Genomic DNA, 12,584 nt, shown 5'->3' with positions numbered 1-12,584 from the left:
TTCCTCTCTTATACTATAAATACACATGAGCATTCTTCTTTTGAAACAAGCTTTTCGAAATATTAAAATCTCTTGCAAACAATTTTGAGTTTAATTTTAATCAGTTAGTTTTTATTGTTTTGCATTTGAAAATCCTTGCGAAAAGTCGTGCTCTTAAAATTGCTTATTATTCTTAAGGTTACGTTACAAGATAATAGTACTTCATATTGTTTCTTACTCGTTTAATTGTGCGAACACTTAGAAGAATAATTAAGTACTTTCTTAGTAACGTAAGATAGTCAAAACCGAATATCTAGTGATATTCAATTGAGTTATAGCTAGAGTTAGTTATACGAGTTGGGTTGATAATTTTTTAATCCGGAGAAAGGTACTAAAATTATTAATCGAGAATAGTGGACGTAGGCTTCTACGTGTGAAACTGAACCACTTCAAATATCGTGTGTCCTTGCAGTTTTTTCTTTTTGTTCATTTCATTACGTTCATAATCACTCAGTTAATTAGTTAAAGTTTAATCAATAAACTTACTTTGATATAAAATAAAAAGTAGGCATAAATTTTTTAAATACTCAATTCACCCCCCCCCCCCTAAGTATTTCGGGTGTGATAGACTCTTCAATTGGTATCAGAGCCTCGTGCTCTTGATTGCTTAACCGCAAAGAGGCTATATCCGTCTATCTTTTTATCTTTTTATTTTATTTTCATTCCGCTGCCTTACACGTGTGAAATGGATTCCAAGTATCTTAAGTGTCCTATCTTTGATGGGAAGAATTATGGACTTTGGAAAACCATGATGACACAATACATAAAAGGACATGATTGGGAGTGCTGGACGATTATCAAGAATGGACCAAACAAAATTTTGGTCGCATCTTCGGAAGGCACTACCTATGAGAAAAAGGAAGAAGACTATATTGAGGCTGATTACAAGAAGGTTGAGAAAAACTCGAAAGCGATAAGCCTGTTACAAAACGGCATGACATCGACCGAATTCGATCGTTTTTCTTCTTGCACTTCGTCCAAGGAAATATGGGATGGTCTTGAGTTGGCCTATGAAGGAACGTCGGCTGTTAAAAAATATCGTATTGACTCTTTGATTCAAAAATATGAACTTTTTAAAATGGAAAAGAATGGATCACTCGATAGCATGTCAAAGACGATTTTCTACTATAGTCAATGAGCTCAAAAATCTTGGTAAAACTTTTAACTCCGAGGATATTGCTAGAAAAGTACTTAGGAGTCTAACCAAGAAATGGCGTCCAAAGGTCACGATTATGGAAGACGTCGGAGATCTCACTTCTCTTCCTTACGCTGAACTTATTGGTGCTCTCATGGCTCATGAACTCGTCCTGGATGACGATGAGGCCGAGTCCGATGAATACGAAGAGCATGGCTCTATAAGCTTCTTCTAAGGAAGAGGAAGAGGTTGAAATAGAGGACGAAAAAGTTTTGTTTTCTAAACGATTTAATAAACGAATTTTCAAAAATAAGCAATCAAAATTGTTCAACAACAACAAGTCCTACAATAAGAAAACTTCCGAGTCTAAGAATATGTTTGCTAATAGAGGATGCTTCAAGTATGGAGAATCCACTCATATGATTAAGGATTGTCCCACATGGGAGAAAATTAAAGACAATGCAAAACGTGAGAAGACCAAGAAGGAATTCAAGCAAGTGATGATGGCATCATGCCGAGGAGATCTCGACCCTGAGGACGACAAAGCATCAGAAGAAGAAGAAGTTGCTAACCTATGTCTAAGCAACGTCAGTCTAGACCTCGTCTCAGACAATGATAAAGATAGCGTGGACTCCTACTGCTGCTTCCTAGGATATTCTGATTCAGAAGAAGAAGAAGTGGTAAGTTATCTTGAACTTAAGAAAAGGGTTAAGAAATTGCCTAAGAATGCTTTAGTTGAATATTTTGAGCAATCTCTTGATAAGTGTCACGAACAAGAGATGGAATTGAAAGACTTGAAAGAACAAATTCTCGATATTGCTGAAGAAAATCATCTCCTTAAAGCAAAGGCCAAAAAGCTCAAATCTAAAGTTACAGCTAATATGGCTACAACTTCAGATACAACAAATGCTGAGAAGAAGGCTCTTGAGTCTAAATTTATAGCTAATGAAGCTATAACCTCAGACCTGAAACTCAACATTAAGCATCTTCAAGCCAAAGTTATACCTAGTGAAGCTATAACATTGGAATTGAGGAAAGTCAAAGAGCTTCTTGAGTTCAAGGCTACGGCAAGAGAAGCCGTGATCTCAGATCAAAAGAAGGAGATTGAATCTCTAACTCAGCAACTAAAGGAATCTAAAATCGTTCTTTCAAATACTAAAAGAACGCATACCGAGACGGTACGAGTTCTTAATGATAGATTCCAGAACTTCCGTGACAATTATAAAGAGAATCATCCTCCCAAGGTCATAGATTCAGACCATTCTAAATGCAACGAAGAGATACAATCTTTAAAAGAATTACTCGTGCATGCCAGAAAAGTTCACGATAAATGGGAAGGTAGCACACGTGTCCTAAATTTCCTAACTGAGCAATCGGATAACAACATGAAGATGGGATTGGGGCACAAGTGCTATGGTCGTAAAGATCACTCTAAATGAAAATCAACCCCTTCCGAACGAGATTCCAGAAGGAGAAAATATACAAATTTACCAGAATGTTTGATTTGTAATTACTGTGGTCATACTGGTCATATCCAAGAAAACTGTGTCAAGTATGCTAAGGATTTAAGAAAAGAAATCAACTTTGTTAAAGCATCTGACACTATTTTCGAGGATAATGATAGTACCCCATCAGAACCAAGTACAAGTGAAGAACGAAATAATGATTACCGTTGGTTCTATGATATGAGCTTTGATTTTAATAAGGCCACCAAATCAGAACAAACACCCAAATCTAAAGGGCCCTTCAAAACCAAAGCTCCCCGAAAACAACCTAAAAGACCACGATATAAGGAACCTAGAACTCAACCCAAGACGGTTCCCACACAAACCTATTCACCTCTAAAACGCAAAGTTACTAAAAGGGTTTGGGTTAGAAAGGATATGGTCTTTAGAGTAACTAACGTCAAAGAACCCAACTTAGCTTGGGTACCTAAAAACTGTCTCTAATCATTTTTGCAGGTTGTAGTGAGCCCTTCGATGGAGGTAAGGTCACATTTGGCGATAACAAGAAGGGTAAGATCATCGGTGTTGGTAAAGTTAGAATATCTTCTCACGCTATTAGTGATGTGTATAAGGTTAGTGGTCTCAAGCACAATTTACTGAGTATCTCTCAATTATGCGACAAAGAAATAAAGTTGCCTTTCATTCACATTCTTGTCGAATAAGAATTGAAGGAACAAGCAGTGTTGTGCTTGAAGGACATCGTAGAAGGAATGTTTATATGATTGATCTAAATAATATTCCTACTAATTCATTCACATGCATGAAAGTAACGACAGATGATCCGTGCCTTTGGCACAAAAGACTTACTCACATAAATTCAACAACGTTGAATAAGCTATAGAAATGGGATTTGGTTGAAGGACTTCCATCAATCAAATTCGATCAAAAACATTATGTGATTCATGTGCTCGATTCAAACATGTGAGATCATCGTTCAAACCCAAGAGAATGGTAACTACCAAGGAACCACTAGAACTCGTGCATATGGATCTATGTGGCCCAATGAAGGTAAGAAGTAGAGGTGGATCCAGGTATGTCTTCGTTCTAGTTGATGATTACTTTAGATATGTTTGGCCTATATTTCTCAATTCAAAGGATGAAACTTTTGAAGAGTTTGCAGTTCTAATGAAGCTTGCCCAAAATAAGTATAAATCAAAATTAGTTTCCATTCGTACGGATCATGGCACCGAATTTAATAACCATGCTTTTATAGAATATTGTAGAGAGAATGGTGTTGGGTATAACTTCTCGGCACCACAGACCCCATAACAAAATGGTGTTGTTGAACGTATGAATAGAACATTGGAGGATATGGCACATACGATATTGTTGTGTAGCAGCCTACCTCGAAATTTCTGGGCCGAGGCTATTAGTATTGCATGTTATGGTCATAATCGAGCTTTGATTAGACCCATTCTAAGGAAGACTTCGTATGATCTTCTTAGGGGACGTAAACCCACCATATCACATCTACGTTGCTTCGGGAATAAATGTTTTGTCCATAATAATGGCAAAAATAGACTAAGCAAATTCGATCCCAAAAGTGACGAAGCTGTGTTTGTTGGTTATTCTAATCATAGTAAAGCATATAAGGTTTTTAACAAGAGAACCTTATGCATCGAAGAAAGTATTCATGTTGTTTTTTATAAGAATAATATGTTTGATAAAGCTGAATAGGATAAGGAAGAAGATTTGGACGAACCTGATTTTCGCCTATCCAGAGATGATCTTCCAGAATTGGATGGGGAAGTTAAAGAAATCCAGGGCACAAATGATGAACAAGGAAGCCCTCTGAATGATAAAGGAAAGAGAACTGAGAGTTTAGTTGATGTTACTAAAACCTCTTCTCAATCCAAGTAACTGGAGAATAAAGTTATAGCTGATGATGCTATAACATCAACTCCAAGCCAGCAAACTAGATCCACTGTTATACCCGATTCTGTTATAACCCCAAGATTGAATTCAGGGGGAACAAGGCTTGAACCCCAATCATTCGAAGAAGGTGAGACCAGTTCAGATGAAGATGCGCCTCCTGTTTCTAAGAAATGGAGATATAAGGACTCTCATATAATGGAAACCATCCTAGGAAGTCTGGATGAAGGTGTTCGAACTCGTAGAAGACTTAACAACTTTTGCTCGTTCTACTCCTTTCTCTCAACCATTGAGCCGACAAATATCAAAGAAGCACTTGCAGAACCAGATTGGATCGTTGCTATGCAAGAAGGGCTTCAACAGTTCGAACGGAACAAAGTTTGGCATTTGGTTTCAAGACCTAAAGATCGAACGATTATTGGTACAAGATGGGTTTTTAGAAATAAATTTGGACGATACAGAGTTATAGTATGAAATAAAGCAAGATTGGTTGTACAAGGGTATAATCAACAAGAAGGAATTGACTATGATGAGACCTTCGCTCCGTAGCTTGAGACTTGAGGCTTTTAGATTATATAGCATTTCTTTGCTTATAAAGGAATTAAACTTTATCAAATGGACGTTAAGACAATATTTCTTAACGATTATTTGAATGAGGAGGTTTTCGTTGAACAACCTCCAGGATTTCTCGATAGCAAGTTTCAAAACCATGTTTTAAAATTAGATAAAGCCCTATATGGTTTGAAACAAGTACGAAAGAGTGTCAAAATATCTTCTTGAAAGTGGTTTTAAAAGAGGATCGATTAACAAAACCCTATTTCTGAAAACTGAGGATTCCGATTTATTAGTTGTTCAAATTTACGTTGATGATATTATTTTTGGTTTAATTAATGATCGTTTATGTAAGTATTTTTCAGAATTAATGACCTCAGAATTCGAGATGAGCATGATGGGAGAACTCAAGTTCTTCCTTGGACTCCAAATTCAACAAACTCCTGAAGGAATTATGATACACCAACATAAATACATCAAGGAGCTAATCAAGAAATTCGGTATGGAAAATTCTAATTCTAAGCCAACTCCTATGGGTACGGATAAGAAGTTGACTTTGGATGAAAATGGTAAGTGTGTCGATGAGACGACTTATCGAGGTATGATTGGCTCACTTCTTTATATTTAAGCGTAAGTCGTCCCGATATTATGTTTAGTGTATGCGTATGTGCTCGATTTCAATCGTGTCCTAAAGAATCGCATATGATTACAGTTAAAAGAATCTTGAAGTATTTAATTGGTACATCTAAATTATATCTATGGTATCCTCTTGAGTGTAATTTCGATCTCATAGGGTATTCAGATGCAGATTATGCAGGTTGTTCACTTGACAGAAAAAGTACTTCCGGCATAGCCACGTTTGTTGGACCATGTATTATCACGTGGGTGTCAAAAAAGCAAAATTCTGTTGCGTTATCTACTGCTGAAGCCGAATACATTGCCGCCGGGCTGGTATGTTCTCAATTTTTATGGCTTAAGCAACAATTATGTGATTACGGTGTTAATGTTGGGTGTATACCTATTTTATGTGATAACACGAGTGCCATAATTATATCTAAGAAACCTGCACATCACTCACGAACTAAGCATATAGACATTAGACACCATTTTCTACGTGATCATGTAGATAAGGGCAACATAAGACTGGAATTTTATAGTACAGAAAACAATTGGCTGACATTTTTACCAAAGCTTTTGCTAGAGAACGTTTTGAGATTTTACGGTTGGAAATTGGTTTAATCGGTGGTAACTAAACTTGTCACAAATATTTTGTTTCCCATATGACTGACTAGTATTTGATGAGATTGTATGATCGTGTCCGTATCCGTTTTTTCAAGCATTAAACTTAAGTTTAATTGTGTTAAATGTTATATTATATTCCAAGAATATTATATCTGCTCGTCATGTATATTTTATGTTTTATTACGAACCATAAAGTCGGTAACAAATTATTCTTTTATATCCTTCTTACCGAAATTCTATCTTTTGCCAAATTTTATCTTATCTTATCTCACAAAAAGATTCATCCTAACCACTTATATTATTCTTATGGTAAGTAAATAATAAAAAAAAATAAAACTTATTTACCTAATCCTACATGCCACTTCCACCTTTCCTAATCTTACATAAACACCTTTTACCATAATTCATATTTATACACCCCATAAATACCCCACCTCCTACCATCACAATCAAAACACAACACCCAACAAATTTTCTCTTCAATTTTTCTACACTCAACCTCCAAAATCAAATTATCATTATGACTCCTCCCTCAACACGTCTTCACTCACCCTAAACTCGGTCCATAACTCGGACCGGGTCCTCCAAACCACCATGCAACAAAAATTTTGTCCCTATTAAAAAATCCGTCACCTCAATCAAACGATAAGCCTACCAACCCCGATCATAACCGGGTTGATCCTAACTTAGAAGGGAAAAGACGAAGGCTAAATAAGGGTAAGAAGAAGGTTGTCGGGTTTGAGGCTTCGGTAGAGGAAACCGAGGTTGTGGTCAATCAAGAAGTTCATCAAAGAGCAATTTTCCGAGAGTATATGTTGAATGCAACATCATCGGGTCTTGATAAAGCAAGACTTACCGCGGATGAAAGGACCCGAGTCAACAATGTTATGAGGTATGGTATTCATGGTGGTCGGTCTTACTCCGAAAAATGGTATGGAAAAATCGAAGCTTTGCAATTTTTCAAGGATTTCTTGACCTTTCAAGAATAGAAGAAGGTCAGCTCCTTTGTTGGTCCGGTTTATCCAATAGAGGTAATCTAGTTTTACTCTTCGGTCTCCATGAGAAATAATGTGTTGCACGCAATGGTAAATGAATCCGAAGTCAAAATCTCCCTCACCGATTTTTGTAATTTGTTTTCAGTCCCTGATGATGGGATCGAAATAAACCCGAGTGCGGAATGGGGAGATGTGACGGAGGAAGAAAAGCTAAAAATTAAGAAGTCTTTCGATGTTGATGCTACGGGGTCTAGTAACATGCTTGCGGGGTCGTTCACTGCTAAATTAAAGTTCATTTTAAATTTTCTTTGGAACACGGTTGTCCCGAGGAGGGGTGGTCATGATAAATTGTCAAGTTATGAAATGGTGTTGGTGTCAAACTGGATCGAAGGATATAAGGTTAATCTTCCTCATCTAGTTTTTCATCGGATTATACAAACTAGTATTTCCGTCACCAAGGAGAAATTGTATACTACTTTAGAATTGCCTTATGGGATGTGGGTCTCTCGGCTTTTAGAACAAAAAGGGGTTGTCGGATATTCTAGTTATGGTGTAATGGTCAAAGATGAGATGTGTGACACTCATCGTAAGCTTATGAAAATTGGAGCAATTGGACCCGATTTAGTGTTTTTGGCAAAGGGTAATGTGGTGGAGAAATCGTCGGTTGTGGAGCAAAAATTGGACTCGTTTATGGCGAGTATTTGGGAAAAATTAGATGCTCAAAATTAGTTGTTTGCGGAGTTGGTCTCGGGTTTGGGTCAAGACAAGAATGGGGCTTCGGGTTCGAAGGGTTTGGATCATGCCGAGGTTTTGTCTTATTTGCATGGATTGGAAGCTCGGGTTAATGCTATGGCTAAGGATGCGGCTAGGGCGGCTAAGGAGTGTGTCCGTTATTCCGGGTCATTGACTAATTAGATAGTCAAGGAGGGGCGATATGGCGCCGGGGAAGGCTATGCATGAGGATATGCGGATTATTTACGAGGCTACTAAAGCCTTGTCCATGAAGGTGCTTAATTTCGAGACGTGCCTTACGGCACAAGATAACCATGTCCGCTCTTGCTTTGATCGTCTTGACTCTCTTGAGTTTAGGACCCGTCCGGTTATGTGAACCCCAATGTCGTGAAACGCGATTATCCTTAAACCCGCCACCATCCTTTCCTTGCCTTTCTTTTTATTAGACTTTATGTTTTTGGATAATTGTCTAATTTGGCCCATTTTGGCTTACTCTTTCATTCGGCTCATTGGCCATTAGACTACTTTGGTTTGTAGTAGACTTAAATTATACTTGGCATGCTTATCGTAGATTACTTTCTCGTTTTATAATCTTTCTTTGCATGATTAATACGTGTATCGATCTATATTATTCTAGTTGTTTTATTTCTTTTCTCGTCTTTTCGATTATGTCAAGAGGGGGAAGAAAATGATCGTGACTTAAGTATTTGCCTAAGCTTGCTCCTTGTCAGAACCTTTAATCTCTTAAGGTCCTTAGATGCTATACTTTGTATATAAGTGATTGTTCATGCGTTCGACTGACTATGACTTTTGTAGTATTATGTTGAGGGGGAACTTACACTTAGTCCAAATCATAATAGACTTGTCATCATCAAAAAGGGGGAATTTGTTGGACCATATAGTTATATGATTAAGCTTTGATAATGACAAGTATGCGCTTTATATTATATATATACTCTTGCTCGTAATCGTTTGTTTAGTCTTCCTAAGATTGACGTAGGTGACAAGTTTATCAAGTAATGTTATATCATCCTTAGCTATAACATTGAAGATTTGTGAAGCATCATTCAAGTAATTTTATAACAGCTTCAGCTATAACATTGAAGATTCCTAAAGCGTCATAGTAATTGTAACAAGTTTCAAGTTTGACGATCACTCAAGAAAAGGCTCGATCAAGTCTTTAAGAAGCTCAAGATGAAGAACTTATGATCACGATAAAGAGAAGACTCTATTATGAAGATCTCCAAGAAGACTAGCTAGTTTAGGTCTTCGTCTAGTAACACTATCTTATGATTAAATATTGGGAAAGTAATGTTATAGCTATTTCACCTATAACTTTATTTACCAATCTTAATGTTATAGCTATTTCTACTATAACTTTAAGTAGTAATTTTATGGCACGATTTTAATAGTTTTAAAATCATTTTCAAAAGATAAAATTCTTCTAATAGATTTCAAAATCATGTTTGTATATAATAGAGATGAAATATGGGTTGTTATAATGAATAACTTTCATTTCTCTATTGGTTAGTAAAATGACTTATGGGTCGTCATGCTTCTTAGGGTTTGCTAATTTATTTAACCTAACCCTAATCCAAGTAGAAGGATTTTCGTCTAGATGGACACGGGCCTAGGGTTTCGGCCGTTGGCTTTGAGCCGTTATGTTTCACAAGTCCTCTAGTACAAGTAATATATCTAATTAAATCTAGCTTATACTTTTATAAGATATTCTCATATCTTAAATATATACATGATTTAATTTGTTTACTTATCTGAAAATCTTAAAGATATAGTTGTGGAAAAAAAATAAGATTTACTTTTATCTTATTTACTTAAACTAAATTATCTTGGATTAAATTAGGAAAGAGATAGAGATTTATTTCTCGAAATAAATAAACTACCTACCTCACGGCACTTCTAGGGTTTCATGAAAAACCCTATTCCTCTCTTCTACTATAAATACACATGATAATTCTTCTTTTGAAACAAGCTTTTCGAAATATTAAAAACTCTTGCAAACAATTTTGAGTTTAATTTTAATCAGTTAGTTTTTATTGTTTTGCATTTATAAATCCTTGCGAAAAGTCGTGCTCTAGAAATTTTTTATTATTCATAAGGTTACGTTACAAGATAAAAGTACTTCTTATTGTTTCTTACTCGTTCAATTGTGTGAACACTTAGAAGAACAATCAAGTGCTTTCTTAATAACTTAAGATAGTCAAAACCGAATATCTAGTGATATTCAATTGAGTTATAACTAGAGTTATTTATACGAGTTGGGTTGATAATTTTGTAATCCGGAGAAAGGTACTAAAATTATTAATCGAGAATAGTGGACGTAGGTTTCGACGTGTGAAGCTGAACCACTTCAAATATCGTGTGTCCTTGCAGTTTTTTCTTTTCGTTCATTTCATTACGTTCATAATCACTTAGTTAATTAGTTAAAGTTTAATCAATAAACTTTAAGTAATTAATTACTTTTATATAATATAAAAATTAGGCATAAATTTTTTAAATACTCAATTCACCCCCCTCTCTCTCGAGTATTTCGCGTGTGATAGACTCTTCAAGCTCACATACAGGGGTTAGCTGATCCTAGTCTAAGCTCAGGCCAGGGCCAACCAAGTTTCAGTTCAGGCAATGGTCAGGCTTCCAGGAGGATGACAATGTCCAGCTACCAGCTGCCTACCTGGCCAGCTGATAGAAGCAGGAACTAAAGCTCCAAGAGACTGAAATTCAGGGTTAATCCAGCCTAGTTAGTTCAGTACTAGAAGCCAAATAACAAGCAGAAGGCAAATGAGAAGTAGGAGGAGTGTCACTATCACATTTCCTTAACTGTTCAGACAAAGGCTAAAGTGAAAAGCTCGAGGTAATTGGAAGAATACAGGTTTTCCCAACACCTTTTTGCAAAACAACAAAGACAATTAGAGTTTTTGAAACTTTAAAAAGAGCACCACCACAGACCTGGATCAGAACAAGAAGCCTGCACCAGAACAAGACAAAGGGGCTGACATTCACCAGTTTCACCTCTGATTTCACCTTGCTTTTAGCTGACTCCCTTTTGTAATATATTTATTTTATGTTATATGTTTCTTAGATGGATTTGTAGCCATTGGATCAATCGTACACAAAACTGTAACCTAAAGCTAGCCTATATAAGGACCAGGCTTCTACCTGAAATTGAGTAGACTTTTGATGAATAAAAATTAAGCTTTGAGAATTCTCTCAACTTTCAAACTTGTGCATTGCTATAGTTTAAGTCCAGGCCTGTTAACTAACTTGTGCCTTGCTGTAGTTAGTTGAGCAAAGTCTGTTGGCATAATTGAGTCAATCATGTGCCCTGCTGTGGATTCATTCAGTTGTGTTGTTTTCAAGTTTGAGTCACAATCCCGTGCCTTGTTGTGGATTTGAGTCTTAAATTTACTAAATTATTATCTTAAGTATCCTGTGCCTTGCTGTGGAGCTTGAGGTCATAATTATATCCAGTCACCAGTCCAAAAAATCCAAAGAGTCACTCAATTCAGCCTGTTCTACCTTAGAATAGTAATTGTCCTAGGGTATTACACTGCACCACCATTTGTACCCTCAAACATTGTATTTCATTAAGTGTTGTTTCATTGCATCTAGTTCATTTGCATGAGTAGTGATACTTTACATGAGAGAAGGTAAGGGAGGGTTTACTAATTGTGTTTAAAGTGTGTAGAAGGAGTAGAAATGAAGTGTGGGGATGCTCAGTCGATTGCATTACCATTGCCCTACAATCAATGAAGAAATCCAAGCATTGGAAGGGAGATCCGAGTTTCTTCAAGGCAAGTAGGGCAAGTTTTATGTTGACAACAAGCAAAAACAAGTGTTTCCCGAAAAGCCGCCCGAGCTGAGGAGTAGGATGAGCGAGCTGAGCTGAACCCGCCCCAGCAAGGAGAGAACTCGGGCGAGCAGACCTCAACCCGGGCGAGCTTCAAAGGCAAAAACCAACACTGCCCAGGAGCCTGCCCGAGCTGAGCTGAAGTCGGGTGAGCTCCACTATCCCACGAGCTATAACACGAGATTCTTCGCTTCTTCAATTCATTTCTACCCAATTTCAAAACACAATACCTCCCTCTCAAACAAAAACACCCATCTCCGCTATCACAAATCACTCAATCCTTAATTAAATCACCCCAAATTTGTTTTAAATTCATCTTTGACACATTTTATCAACTCCAATATCAATTTTAAGCCTTCAAATTACTCAAATCACCAAAAAACATTGACTCACCCAAACCTAGGATTAGAAAAATTCAAAATTTGGCAAACATCCAATTGGGTTTGATTATTAGCTGGAATTGGTGATTGAAGAAGACTTGTCAAGCATATTTAAGGCTAATTGATACTATCTTGTCAAAGTTTGAAGAAATTAAGGGCATTTTCTTTGGGATGGCTAGGACAAAGGGAAACACCAAGGCACAAAGTGTGGCAAATCGCACTAAGAGGCAAAAGAGACTTGCATTGAGGGCAATTTTGGTATCAACT

Source organism: Silene latifolia, chromosome 9 (genome assembly GCF_048544455.1).
Source record: "Silene latifolia isolate original U9 population chromosome 9, ASM4854445v1, whole genome shotgun sequence".
Classification (NCBI taxonomy): Eukaryota; Viridiplantae; Streptophyta; class Magnoliopsida; order Caryophyllales; family Caryophyllaceae; genus Silene; species Silene latifolia.
This window is presented reverse-complemented; position numbering follows the sequence as displayed.